This window comes from Bubalus bubalis, chromosome X (assembly GCF_019923935.1).
Source record: "Bubalus bubalis isolate 160015118507 breed Murrah chromosome X, NDDB_SH_1, whole genome shotgun sequence".
NCBI lineage: Eukaryota > Metazoa > Chordata > Mammalia > Artiodactyla > Bovidae > Bubalus > Bubalus bubalis.
In genome coordinates, this window is record NC_059181.1 from 15,463,546 (window position 1) to 15,479,084 (window position 15,539).

The window sequence follows — 15,539 nt, forward strand, 5'->3', positions numbered from 1 at the left end:
CATTCTTAGGCCAGTTTAGTTTTACCAGGCCAGAAATGTCTTCAGTTTTCCCCCTCTTTTTTTTTCCCTCCTGTCGTCTCCAATAAGTTATCAAATCCTGTTGTGTTTATTTCTCATTTGCTCCATGCTTGAAAGGATTTGAAGAGGAATGTATCCAAGTTCTTACATCTCTCTCCAGCTGTTCCTTCTCATTGCCGCTGCCTAGTTTGGGTCCTCATTTTCTGTGACCTCCTGCTTGGTCACCCTGCCTTCAGTTTTCCCCTCTTCCCATCTGGCTTATGGGCCTTCTATTCCAAAGAAACAATTGTAATCACATTAACTGCCTGAGTAAAAACCTTTGCTGGGACTCAGTGTGTACAGAATGAAATCCAAACTGCTTAGCCAGTCATTTCAAAGCCTTTTACACTATAATCTTAGCTGACCTCCTCCCCTTTCCCTAGGAATTTTCATCCAACAAAAGCAAACTAGCCACTTATCCAGGTCGTCATTAAATTGTTTGTCAAGTGCCAGCTGTGCCCTAAACACTGGAAGTTGTGGAATAAACAGGCATGGCCCTACTAGGTGCTTACCCCTTTGTGAAAGCAATCATTACCAATAAATAAATTGCTGCACTTCCTCAGAATACAATGGCATTATGACAGGAGGACTGTGGTGGACACAATAATGCCCGCCCCCAGGATGTCCAGGTCCTAATTCCTAGAACCCATGGATATGTTACCTTATATGGCAAAAGAGACTTTGCAGATGTGATTAAGTTAAGTATCTTGAGATGGGGGAATGATACTGGCTTATCTGGGTGAGTCTAATGTAATCACAAGGATCCTTATAAGAAGGAGACAGGAAGGTCAGAGTTAGAAAAGATATGAGGACAGAATCAGCCAGAGAGAGACAGACAGACAGATGTAGAAAGAGACAGAGACAGACAGACAGACACATATACTGATTTCAAAGATGCTACACTGCTGGCTTTGAAAATGGAGAGGGAAGCCATGACCCAAGGAATGCGGCAGCCTCTAGAAGCTGCAAAGGGCAAGGGAACAGACTGTCCTTAGAGTCTACAGAATGACAGCGGCTCTGCCAACACCCTTCTAGCCTGGTGAGACTTCTGATCCCCAGAACTGTAGGAGAATAAATAGTGTTGTTTTAAGCCATGACATTTGTGATAATTTGTTACAGCAGCCATAGGAAGCTGATACAAGTACTAAGGAGGTCTGGGATGTCTCACCTGAAACCAGTAGATAAGGAGGCTTTTGCCAAACAAAAAAGAAGGGAAAAGATAGAATGGTATGTAATTAAGAGGGTCATAATATGCTTCAAGAACTTAGATAAATCCAACTGAAAGCACCTAGAGGAGTAGGAAGATGGAGAAGCATGAGTCTGGCTGGGCCTTGAGCTTCATGATACAGCTCAGGATTTTATGATTTAATTTAAAGGTCTCTGCAGGGATTTTTTTTTCTCTCCTCATTCTGCTTTTGATTGCCTGGTCCCATATCTGAGAAAAGTCCATCATACTTTATGACTTAACCAGATGTCACCTCCAAAGAAATACGTTTTGACTATCATACATGTCATGACAAATTCATGATTTACACAAATGTGAGCTCAGCTTTCCATAGCTAGATTGTAATTTTTTTAAGCCTGCATAGGGGACAGTGTTTCATATCAGAATCTATTCAATGACTGAGGGAATCTGTGTTCTGACAGTGATTCTTCAAATCCTGAGACACACCTTTGAGGCATGATGTCTTAGTCTAAATTTTACTGCATCCTCTTTGGGCCATTGCTTATGATAAAGAGACTGAGATTATAACTGCAAATATGTTCCAATGTGGCAAAAATGGAAAGGGATATGTGGAAATGGAATTAGGTACTGTGTTAGCTAGTAAAGAATGATGTTTTCATTGGCTATTAGGGAAATACACATCAAACCACAATGATATACTAATTCATATGGCAATATAGTCATATGGCTATAATAAAAGAGATAATATCAAGTGTTGGCAAGGATGTGGAGAAATTGAAACTCTCATACACTGCTGGTGAGAATGTAAAATGGTGCACCAGCTTTGAAAATACTTTGGCAGTTTCTCAAAAAGTTAAACATTGACCGTATTACTCAACAATTCTACCTTTAGGTATCTACTCAAGAGAACTGAAAATACATGTACACAAAGATTGTAAGTGAATGTTCATAGCAGCATTGTTCATCATGGCCAAAATGGTGGAAACAATCAAATGTCTATCAACAGATGAATGGCAAACAAAACATGGTGTATTTATGCAATGCAAGATTATTCAGCAATAAGAAGGCCTGGAGTGCTAATATTTGCTACAACATAGATAAACCTTGAAAACATTACACTAAGTAAAAAAAGCTAGTTAAAGAACCATATATTGTGTGATTCTATTCATATGAAATGTCTAGATTAGGCAAATCTCTAGAGACAGAGAATAGGTTAATGGTTGCCAGAAGCTGGCAGTAGGGAGTGATGAGAAGTGACTGCTAATTGATACCTGGGTCCTTTTTGGAGGGATGAAAACATTCTGGACCTTGATAGAGGTGATGTTTGCACAGCCTGAGGAATATACTACAAACCTCTGAATTGTACACTTTAAAAGGGTAAATTTTATGGTATGCAAACTTTAATATCAATTTAAAAAAGAATACTGTTGATGACTTTTAGAGAAAATATATCAATATTGTTGCTACATCATCTTTTCAGTAAAACATAAACGTGAATGAAGAGAGTTATGTAGCAGGCCCAAGCCTAATATGTATTAAATACTGTCCTTGAGGATGCAACGAGGAGGTAGTAACAGCTCTAACAGATTCAATGGAGGAGTCAACAGCCAGCTTGGGATTTTCTGAGACTGGTTACTGTGGAAATTCTGTGTCCTGATTAGTATGCTTTGGAAGCAAGTGCAGAGAAGCTATTAAAAAAATTGTTTTTCAAAATAGGCAGAGACTTTAAAATGTACTTACAATCTTGAAAAATTGCCTGGCCATATCACACTAGAGCTATTGAATAGCCACAGATTTTTAGGAGCCATTAGAACTAAAAGCAAATTGACAAAATACAACACGTCTTGTGCCGATGGACCCAAGAGGATAAGGCTGAATTGGAAATTAATTGAGTTGGGTGACCCCATGGATCAAGATAAATAACATGGTTTTCCTTCGGTATACCTGGACACTTGTGGAAACAGGTGAATTAACTACTATTCATAGGAGCTGAAGGGCTTCCCAGGTGGCTCAGTGGTAAAATAATATACCTGCCAATGCAGGAGACGCCACTTTGATCCCTGGGTCAGGAAAATCCTCTAGAGGAGGAAATGGCATCCCATTCCAGTATTCTTGCCTGGAGAATCCCATGGACAGAAGAGCCTGGTGGGCTACAGTCTGTGGGGTCGCAAAGAGTCGGACACGACTGAGCGATTGAGCATGCATGCACAGAAGCTGAGGTGTGAATAAGCATCAGATCAATTCTCAGCTTGCATTGTCAATAATTTCTTTTCTCGGGGGTTGAGAAACAGTTAGGCAAGCTGAGACCCAAAGGCGGATGGGGAATGGGAAAAATAAACCTTAGGTGACAGTAGCCACATTGCCTCTGGGTTTATTCTAACAAGGTTTCTGCTATAGTTAATAATTTGGTTTATGGAAATCCTGAACCAGGCCACCAGGTTTTCTGGCTTTTGAGCAAAGTAGCATTGTGCTCATAATGGAACTTCCAATTGATTCTTTGCCCACTTATTTCAGTTGTTTGCTTCAGATTGTTGGTGTTGTTTAGTTGCTGAGTCATGTCCTACTCTTTTTGTGACCCCATGGATTGTAGCCCTCCAGGCTCTTCTGTTCATGGGAGTTCCTGGATAAGAATACTGGGGTGGGTTGCCATTTCCTTCTCTGGGGGATCTTCCCAACCCAGGGATTAAACCCGCATCTCCTGCATTGGCAGGCAGATTCTTTATCACTGAGCCACCAGCATAGGTGATGAGAATAATAAGTGAAATAACAATTATTAATAGTGTTTGTAGAATGCTCAGCAGTTTTTTTTATTATTATTACAACAACTCTGTGGGGTGATAGAGTCAACCTTCGTTTTGCAGATAAGGACACTGAGACTCCAATTAAGAGGCAGCCAGACTTAGTTGGAGAAGGAATGAAGTGAATGGGTTAGAGCTGGACTCTGACCCAGACCACCTGGATTCAAATCTCAGCTGTGCTCTGTGACCTTGAACAAATTACAAAGCATCTTTCTGCCTCAGTTTCATCGTCTGTCAAATGGGGTTAATTAAAGTGCCTACCTCAAAGAGTTTTTGTGAGGACCTCATGGTCTGATTACTTGGAAAGTGCCCAGCACATAGGAAGTAATAAAAGATGGTTAGTAGAGCAAGGTTACATAAATTGGAGGATGTGTCCAGGTCACACAGCTAGGAAGCAACAAAAGTAGGACTTGAATTAGAGTATTAGTTGAAAATATTTATTCTGCACCTACAGTGTGTTCCAGGAACCTTACTCTTTCCACCAAGGCACTCAAAGAGGGCTTAGGTGATCAAATGAATGAATAGACCTGACTGAGTTGGACAACAGCAAAAGGTAATTGAACATTTATCTTCAAGTTGTTAAGTAAGGTATACTTTTAATGATAGGCATTGGAGGCTGTCGCCCCAGGGATTTGGACTAGTGACTTGGAACACAGGAATTTGCTGGACTTGCATTGTGGATTTGGTGTAACACAAGATATGCCAACAAGCCAGGGGGTAACCTTCATTCCCACACACTAGTCCCAGTAACTTCATTGCATCAGACACTTTTTGGAGAATACTTAGCATGTTAGAAACTGGATAGCTCCCAGTTCAGTCCCGGTTCTCTAGCTGGCAAATGCCATGTCCTTTCTCACTTGAAGCCTGGTGTTCTCACTTCCTCACGCTACCACTATCATGTGGGCTCAAGCTGACTATTGTTCATGGCTAATCTCATCAACATCTTCCCAGGGTAACAAAGCAGCATCACTAAGTTGAAACAATACCGTCTACACTCAGATGCTTTTTTTGCTCAAAATCTAACCATAACTCTCATTAACATTTCTAGACTGACTTTGGCATTCTATGAACAAAATAGAATGTTGGGATGGAAGAGCCCTTAAAGGTTTTCTATCCAGTCGAGACATCCCTGTGATGCTTAAATCCTATCTACGACATCTCCAGTTTATGCCCAGCACTGGCCCTGCCCCAACAGAGACCTTCAGAGTTCTGCCTTTTGATTATCATAGACACGGTTGACTCTTCCTGGAATTGCGTTCAAAACAAGCCTCCCTAGGACTTTTATCATGCTATAAATGAATTCTGTCTCTCCCCTCATACAGATTATCACAAATATTGCATTATTGTTGTCAGTAAGGAAGTATAGGTTCGCTTATGAAAGCATCTGTTTATGAAAGCATCTGTTATGAAAGCTTATGAAAGCTTCTGAGCATCAACACAAAGTTTGGTCATATTTTCTCTTTGACAGAGAAAAATCATGGGTATATAAAACCAGAATTGAAGAATTGTTTACATGAAAATTAAACTATTGACCTGAAGGTATCTGTCAAATTACTTAGAGAAATCCAGGATTAGAACTTTCTGTCTCTAGGTTCTTGCTGCTAACCCAGTGAGTCAGGTTTCTTCCTTTGATGATTTATAAGACAACTCAAAGACAGGTACAAGTTTCATATTGTATCACAGAGGGTGGCTCTGGGTCTCTCAGCAAGCCCCCAAAGAGGCATGTTGAATCTGGTTTCTAATGGAAATGTATTGTCAAAAAATGGTGTGGTCAGAACGTGTTTGTCAAAATGCCAATAAAATAAACAGGAAAGGCGATATGGAAATAGTAAGCAGCCTTGAATGTCATGGAGTGTGATATGAGTCCCAGGATAACTTCAGAAGCTCAGAGTCATGAACTCAGCAGATATATTGTCGCTCTGCTGCAATGACAACATTTTAATCTTTTAATTTATGATTAAATTGGAAATAAATTACTTTTTCACTGAGGGTGCCCTTTTGAAGATCAGTAAAAAGTGCTATGCAAACGATCAGATATTTAGGTTCTTGTTCAGGGTTCTTATAACTGAAAAAGGTTATTCAGAGTGACAAGATATTTTTTAGAAAGTGAAATAGTTTATTTCTCTTTGCAATATTACTCAGAGTTTCATTTTTTCCCCAGGGGAGAGGGATGGAAGCTAGATGCAGAAGAATCAATATGTCACGATTGTCTACTTTGTCTTTCCTCATCTAGAAATATCCCTTTTGTAGGAAATGTTTAAATAATGCTATGTATCTTACTGATCCCATAAGGTATCATTTCTAATTTATATAAAGATATGGAAGATATAACTTATGTAAATGTTCACTGGAATCTAAAATCATTTTAAAAAGTAAAGTTATTTTTTAAAAGTTCAAACTAAGAACTTTTACTTTCAGAGTTCAGAGTAAGAAAGTTGAATGGTCAAGAAGAAAATTAACTTAGCATACTTACAAAGATTCCTTTTTAGTTATTAATTAAATGTTTCTACGCAGTATTTTGGGCTTCATTCATAGCTCAGTCAGTAAAGAATCTGCCTGCAGTGCAGGAGACCCAGGTTCAATTCCTGGGTGGGGAAGATCCCCTGCAGAAGGAAATGGCAACCCACTCCAGTATTCTTGCCTGGAGAATCCCATGGACAGAGGAGCTTGGCAGGCTACAGTCCATGGGGTTGCAAGAGTCAGACATGACTGAGCAAATAAACCACCACCACCATGCAATATTTTTAGGCTTCCCTGGTAACTCAGCTGGTAAAAATCTGCTGGCAATGCAGGAGACCCCAGCTTGATCCCTGGGTTGGGAAGATTCCCTGGAGGAGGGTATGGCAACCCACTGCAGTATTCTTGCCTGGAGAATCCCCATGGACAGAGGAGCCTGGCTGGCTGCAGTCCGTGGTGTCACAAGGAGTCGGACACGACTGAGCAACTAAGCACAGCACAGCACATGCAAACTTTTTACAAGGCAGAAAAATTAATTTTTTTCTCTTATTTGGAATGACTTCTGCAGAGTTTTAGACCACAATCTATTAGTGTAATTTTTCTGACTGTATGTCTATTCATACAGCTTTTAAGTTCATGATAACACCTTGCTTTAGAAATAAAAATGATTGGTTGGATGTTGCCATATATAATTGGAACATGGATAAATCATTTTCATAAAAATCAAAACTTTTAAAACTTCATGAAAAAATTGTGGGAAGGGCACAAGTTCTGTGTCTTAGTTTGAGTCCCACCAAAGAAAGGACCTGGGTGAATGTAGTTTGTTTGGGAGGTGATCCCGGAAAGCAGGAATGATGAAGAAAAAATGAAATGCCATTATAAATTTGTGTCATAAAATTCACATCTGTGGACAAAGGAATGACCACGATTCTAGCAGGACCACTGGAAAGCTTGCAGAATGCCTCTCAGAATCATCTACCTGTGTTTCTGTTATCTATTTAGGTATAACAAACAATCCCCCAACTTAGTGGCATGACTCTGTGGGTCAGGAATTAAATGATCACAGCTCAGCTGGGCAGTTCTGCTCCACATGGCATCAGCTGAACTCACTCATTTGGCTGCTTTTAGCTGGTGTCTGGGATGCCTGGAAAGTTCAGGATGTCTACACTTATATGTCTGGTGCATTGGTGATCCTCCATGTGGCCCCTCTCCCCTAGAGGATAGCTAGGGCTTCCTCACTGCATGGTAATCTCATGGTATTTGGTCAGCATGACTCACAGGGCCCGCCCAGATTCAAGGGCAAGGGAAATAGATTCCACCTGTTGATGGGAGAAGCAAAAATCACTTGTGGCCTTCTTGGATCTGTTTCAAGCTAAAATATGGGGAGATGGAGAATGTCTCCATTGATTTCTTTTCTTTCTTTAAAAAGTCTTTACTGAATTTGTTACAATATTGCTTCTGTTTTACATTTTGACTTTTTGGCTGCAAGGTATGAGGGGACTTAGCTCTCTGACCAGGGATCAAACTCATATCCCTCTACACTGGAATGCAAAGTCTTAACCACTGGACTGCCAGGGAAGTCATTGCATTGGTTTCTATCCTGAATTGGTTGGACCTTGTAACCTCTTGCAAACGACCTAGTGTTCACTAGAGATGGGACAAAGGTCAGTGTGAGCTTGAACAGAACTAACTTCCCAGCACAATCCTAGCCAAATTCAAAAATTTTAGCACGGGCTTATGGGGAGCAGCAAGTAGAATGTCAACCACAATCTTATTTAACTGAAGGACAGTATAATCATAGACTTCGGAGGTGTGTAAACCTGGGGTCAAATCCCAGAGCCACTATTTACAAGGTACAAATTTCAGTTTCTTCACCTTTAAAGGGAATACAACTGTATTCTCTTTGTAGAAGGTTGTGAAATCAATTGGTGAATGCACTTAGGCCCCATGGGCCATGAGGTGTCATACAGCTATGTCTATTGTTAATTACTCCATCTGCTTCATTCCTAAATGCCGTTATAGGCAGTGAACATGGATCTTATAATGCTTTCAGAGGAAAAAAGGCAACAATACTATTTTTGGCTTTTTAAACTCTTAAGAAAATATGCAGTACCCGAGGCAACTATGTTACAGTGCAGTTTTTCCTCTACATATTAGGTTTTAAGATTTGTGTACAGTAATTAAAATTGTATAAAAAGTGCCATTTATTTCCTGTCAACTTTCATATGCATACACCCATGAGTAAATGGCAAAATAAGCCCTTTCTTATGCAGAGTTGGGACAAAGAAGTTAAGACTATACATCCAATCCTGTAGTAGTTGTTCTTTAGGTAAGAGTTATTATGTTGATTTTGGAGAAGGCAATGGCACCCCACTCCAGTACTCTTGCCTGGAAAATCCCATGAATGGAGGAGCCTGGAAGGCTGCAGTCCATGGGGTCGCTGAGGGTCGGACACGACTGAGCGACTTCACTTTCACTTTTCACTTTCATGCATTGGAGAAGGAGATGGCAACCCACTTCAGTATTCTTGCCTGGAGAATCCCAGGGATGGGGAAGCCTGGTGGGCTGCCGTCTATGGGGTCACACAGAGTCGGACACGACTGAAGTGACTTAGCAATAGCAATAGCAATTATATTGATTTATATGCTGCCCTTAGGGAATTTCCACATATTCTTTAGTTGGCAGTAGCTGCAGCTGTGATACTCCTTACCCTCAACTGGCTATTAAAGTATCATTGTGCAAAGCTACTTGTTCTTAGAACTTACTCCATTGAGATCCTTCCAATTGACTGGATGTTAATAGAACTATAAGCAAGGTGAAAAGACAGCCTTCAGAATGGGAGAAAATAATAGCAAACGAAGCAACTGACAAAGAATCATCTCAAAAATATACAAGCAACTCCTGCAGCTTAATTCCAGAAAAATAAATGACCCAATCAAAAAATGGGCCAAAGAACTAAACAGATATTTCTCCAAAGAAGACATGCAGGTGGCTAACAAACACATGAAAAGATGCTCGACATCACTCATTATCAGAAAAATGCAAATCAAAACCACAATGAGGTACCATTTTACACCAGTCGGAACGGCTGCTATCCAAAAGTCTACAAGCAATAAATGCTGGAGAGGGTGTGGAGAAAAGGGCACCCTCTTACACTGTTGGTGGGAATGCAAACTAGTACAGCCACTATGGAGAACAGTGTGGAGATTCCTTAAAAAACTGGAAATAGAACTGCCATACAACCCAGCAATCCCACTGCTGGGCATACACACCAAGGAAACCAGAATTGAAAGAGACACGTGTACCCCAATGTTCATCACAGCACTGTTTATAATAGCCAGGACATGGAGGCAACCTAGATGTCCATCAGCAGACGAATGGATAAGAAAGCTGTGGTACATATACACAATAGAATATTACTCAGCTATTAAAAAGAATGCATTTGAATCAGTTCTAATGAGGTGGATGAAACTGGAGCCTATTATATGGAGTGAAGTAAGCCAGAACGAAAAACACCAATACAGTATACTAACGCATATATATGGAATTTAGAAAGATGGTAACGATAACCCTGTATGCGAGACAGCAGAAGAGACACAGATATATAGAACAGTCTTTTGGACTCTGTGGGAAAGGGCGAAGGTGGGATGATTTGGGAGAATGGCATTGAAACATGTATATTATCATATGTGAAAAGAATCGCCAGTCCAGGTTTGATGCATGAGACAGGGTGCTCGGGTCTGGTGCAGTGGGATGACTCAGAGAGATGGGATGGGGAGGGAGGTGGGAGGGGAGTTCAGGATGGGGAACACATGTACACCTATGGCTGATTCTTGTCAATGTATGGCAAAACCAATACAATATTTTAATTAGCCTCCAATTAAAATAAATAAATTTATATTAAAAAAACACAGAGGAATACAAACAAGTATCTTGGGTTAGAACAGGCTTTCTAAAGCTTAGAGGCATGAGGTGGCAAATGAAGAAATTTAATTTTTGTTATCATTAGTTGATAATTGATATCAGCTACTGGAGTATTATCAATCATTCTTACCAATCAACTCATTCACCAAACAATTCAGCACATCTTAAGTGTTGAACTCTGGCTTTATCAAAATGATAATTGTTACAACTAATATTTTTGAATGCTTGCCTTGAGCTCGTTATCCTACTACATGCTTTAAAAAGGAATGGATCAGGCATATAGCCAATAAACTAAGTGAGTGACTTGACTCCATTTCCCAGAGTGCATCAGGCCTACACAGCTTACCGATGAAGTCACTGTGATTACATTTCTGAGGCACACCTAGGGACACATGGTTGCCACAATGCAGTGGCAGTGGCAAGGTGACCACAGTGGTAACCACTCTAGGCCAAGGCCCAGAGTGCTCCCAGGAAGTGGCTTACAGAGACATCAAAGTGATTGGCAGTGGCTCATTTGGGGTCATGTACCAGGCATGGCTGGCAGACGCCAGGGAACTGGTGGCCATCAGGAAGTTTCTCCAGGACAAGAGGTTCAAGAACTGAGAGCTGCAGATTATGCGTAAGGTAGATCACTGCAATATTGCAAGGCTAAGATGCTTTTTGTATTTCAAAAGGGAGAAGAAAGATGTTATTCAGTTGCTAAGTCATGTCTGACTCTTTGTGACCCCATGGACTGCCTGGAAGCATGCCAGGCTTCCCTGGCCTTCACTATCTCCTGGAGTTTGTTCAAACTCATGTCCATTGATTCAGTGATGCCATCCAACCATCTCATCCTCTGTCACCCCCTTCTCCTCCTGCCCTCAGTCTTTCCCAGCTTCAAGATCTTTTCCAGTGAGTTGGCTCTTCACCACAGGTGACCAAAGTATTGGAGCTTCAGCATCAGTCCTTCCAATGAATATTCAGAATTGATTTCCTTTAGGATTGACTAGTTTGATCTACTTGCTGCCCAAGGGACTCTCAAGACTCTTCTCCACCAGCACAGTTTGAAAGCATCAATTCTTGGTCACTCAGCCTTCTTTATGGTCCAACTCTCACATCTGTACATGACTACTGGGAAAACCATTGTTGTTCAGTCACTCAGTCATGTCCGACTCTTTGTGACCCCATGGACTACAGCACACCAGGCTTCCCTGTCCTTCACTGTCTCCCAGAGTTTGCTCAAACTCATGTCCATTGAATCAGTGATGCCATCCATAGCTTTGACTGTACAGACCTTTGTCGGCAAACTGATCTCTGCTTTTTAATATGCTATCTAGCTTTGTCATAGCTTTTCTTCCAAGGAGCAAGCATCTTTTAATTTCTTGGCTACAGTCACCATCTTCAGTGATTTTGGAGCCCAAGAAAATTAAGTCTGTCACTGCTTCCCTGGTGGCTCAGATGGTAAAGCATCTGCCTGCAATGCGGGATACCCGGGTTCAATCCCTGGGCTGGGAAGATCTCCTGGAGAAGGATATGGCAACCCACTCCAGGACGCTTGCCTGGAAAATTCCATGGACGGAGGAGCCTGGTGGGCTACAGTCCATGGGGTCGCAAAGAGTCGGACATGACTGATCGACTTCACTGTTTCCCCATGTTTTGCATGAAGAAAGATGAGCTTTACCTAAATCTGGTGCTGGAATATGTGCCTTAGACAGTGTACCAGGTGGTCTGCCACTTTACCAAGGCCAAGTTGACCATTGCTATCATCTATGTCAAGGTATACATGTACCAGCTCTTCCAGAGCTTGGGCTACCTCCATGCTCAGGGTATGTGTCACCCATACATCAAGCCCCAGAACATGCTGGTGGACCCTGTCACCCCTGTCCTCCAGCTCTGTGATTTTGTTCTCAATACTACCGGGCCCCAGAGCTGATCTTCAGAGCCACTGAAAGTGAAAGTCGCTCAGTCATGTCCAAGTCTTTGAGACCCCATGGACTATACAGTCCATGGTATTCTCCAGGACAGAATACTGGAGTGGGTAGCCTTTCCCTTCTCCAGGGGCTCTTCCCAACCCAGGGATCGAACCCAGGTCTCCCGCACTGCAGGCGTTTTCTTTACCAGATGAGCCACAAGGGAAGCTCATTCATTAATGTGTGTGTGGTCAGCTGGTTGCCTACTACCTGAGCTCCTCCTAGGCTGGCCCATCTTCCCTGGGGACAGTGGGGTAGACCAGCTGGTAGAGATCATCAAGGTGCTGGGAACACCAACCTGGGAAGAGATTTGAGAGATGAATCCCAACTACACAGAGTTCCAGTTCCCCCAGATTAGAGCTCACCCCTCGACAAAGGTATTCAAATCGAATGGCCCCTGAGGCCATTGCACTCCACTCTAGCCTGCTCACACTGGAAGCTTGTGCCCAAAGCTTCTTTGATGATCTTCAGTGTCCTGGAACCCAGCTCCCCAGTAACCGCCCACTTTTCCTTTCTTCAATTTCAGTCCTGTCCTTTCTTCAGTTTCAGTCCTGTCCAACTCACTGTCCAACCATCTCTCAAAACTGTTCTCATCTCTTCTCAAATGAGGACCCCAACAGGCACTCCCTTCCTCACCCCATCATCACAAACTTTAAGTCACGCTCAGACCGGCCTGGACTTAGCAGTTGACCAATGCCACAGCTCTTCTCACCAACTCTTCCTGAGGGTGCCACCAACTACCCCTTCCATCTGGGAACCCCCAGGGGGCTGGGAATGGGGGCCATGGCCCACCAAGCTCCTGCCCTGGCTGGGCCCCTGGACTAGGGGGCAGAGGTAATGAGTCCCTCTCCCCACTGCCGGGAGGGAATAGAAGGAAGGACAGAGGATGAGGGGTGGGCATGAGGACTTTCTACCCCTCAGCCCCCTCCCCTCCCCCAGATCTCCACCTCCTTCAACCTCCCTGCCCTCCTGTGTCCCTTGTGAATAGAACCAGAGCAGTGCCTTTCCTCTTCCCTTCCCTGGCCCCTGGGTGTGAATAGATTGTTCTTTTTTTTCCTTAAAACATCGATTCACACCATCCAACCTGGACCCTTCCCTTCCTACAGCTGTGTTCCCCTTCTTGTCCTCTGCCCCTAAGGCTTCCTCCCTCCTCTCCCCACCCTAGAGGGCAGAGGCAGTGGGGGAGCTTCTCATGTCTTAGTTTTCACATTAAGATTTGCCTGTGTACAGACCTCCATTCGATAAATTTTGGCATTAAAAAAAAAAAGCAATGGATCACTAAATCCTCAAAATAATCCTAGGAAGTTTGAAGCCAATAAATGGCAAAGGGAGGATTTAAATCCGCTCTGAGAATTTCACCCAGAAAAGAAAATAACATGTGGTCCTTGTTCCGAATGTTCTCAATCTAGAGGGACATGTAATAACAATAATAATGGCTAACAATTATTGAGTGCTTACTTGAGTCAAACTCTTTTAGAATTACTTTATTCACATGACTTCATTGAGTTCTCATATCAACTGCGTGAGATGTTTTTATTAGCCCAATTATCTAGACAAGGAAGTTTAGACACAGGATTAAGTAATTTTCTCTAAGTTACACAGCTGGTAGGAGATTGGGTCAGGATTTGAATCCAGATAGCCTGTTTTTCCGGAGAAGGCAATGGCACCCCACTCCAGTACTTTTGCCTGGAAAAAATCCCATGAATGGAGGAGCCTGGAAGGCTGCAGTCCATGGGGTTGCTGAGGGTCGGACACGACTGAGCGACTTCACTTTCACTTTTCACTTTCATGCATTGGAGAAGGAAATGGCAACCCACTCCAGTGTTCTTGCCTGGAGAATCCCAGGGACGGGGGAGCCTGGTGGGCTTCCATCTCTGGGGTCGCACAGAGTCAGACATGACTGAAGTGACTTAGTAGCAGCAGCAGCCTGTTTTTAGATCTCTGACTTATAACTGGCACTTCATATAGGCTATTGGAGAAGGCAATGGCACCCCACTCCAGTACTCTTGCCTGGAAAATCCCATGGATGGAGGAGCCTGGTGGGCTGCAGTCCATGGGGTCGCAAAGAGTCGGACATGACTGAGCGACTTCACTTTCATTTTCCACTTTCATGCATTGGAGAAGGAAATGGCAACCCACTCTTGTGTTCTTGCCTGGAGAATCCCAGGAACAGGGAAGCTTGGTGGGTTGCCGTCTATGGGGTCGCACAGAGTCAGACACGACTGAAGCGACTTAGCAGCAGCAGCAGCAGCAGCATATAGGCTATATTCAGAACCTTATCACATGAGATAAAAGAGAGGTTTCTAGATGATGCTCTAAGAATGGATAAAAGGGAAAGTCAAACTCTGCCTGAGGAAGCCAGAGGAGATGATATTTCAGGTCATTCTTCAAATAAGGAATAAGATGATATTTGAGGTCAGTCTTCAAATAAGGAATGTGTCTGGCAACAGGGATGGGGAGGAAGGCAAGTAGAAGAAACAGAATGAGCAAAGGTATGAAAAAATTAGTAAGCAGGGCAGCGTCCAGAAACTAAAAATGGTATGATATGGTTGGAAGGTAGGTCATGAATTCTTAAATTGTTTTGCATATGAATTAATTTTTAACCCAAGCAGCATTTAAGATTGAAAAAAAAAAAAAAGGCAGGACAAACAATAAATACACACTGTCTTTTTAACTTTTAATTTTGAAAAATTTTTTTGGCCCGACCTCCACCTCGTGTCTTGTGGGATCTTAGTTCCCCTACTAGGGGAACTAACTTTGACCCTGGCAGTGAAAGCATTGAGTCCTAACCACTGGACCACCAAGGAATTCCTGAAATAATTTTAGATTTACAGGAGAGTAGCACAGATACTCAGAGAAGGTGATGACACCCCACTCCAGTGTTCTTGCCTGGAGAATCCCAGGGACGGGGGAGCCTGGTGAACTGCCGTCTATGGGGCCTCACAGAGTTGGACACGACTGAAGCGACTTAGCAGCAGCAGCAGCAGCAGCACAGATAGTACAGAGGGCTCCCATATACCTTTATCCAGCTTCCCCTAACATTAATTTCATATATAACCATGGTGCATTTATGAAAACTAAGAAATACACCTTGGTGACAGGCTTGTTACCAAAGTAATCTTGGAAATGCCAACTGAGGTACTTTTAAGAGAAATACAGAACTTACTT

At 42.5% G+C, this 15,539-nt stretch overlaps 1 protein-coding gene and 1 pseudogene across 2 annotated transcripts in view; both read left to right on the forward strand.

Moving 5' to 3' along the window:
* Positions 1–15,539, forward strand: part of ARHGAP6 (Rho GTPase activating protein 6) — a 790,573-nt gene that overhangs the window by 8,600 nt on the left and 766,434 nt on the right. The gene's annotated exons all lie outside the window — the stretch shown is intronic.
* LOC112582324 lies at positions 11,943–14,098 on the forward strand (annotated as a pseudogene).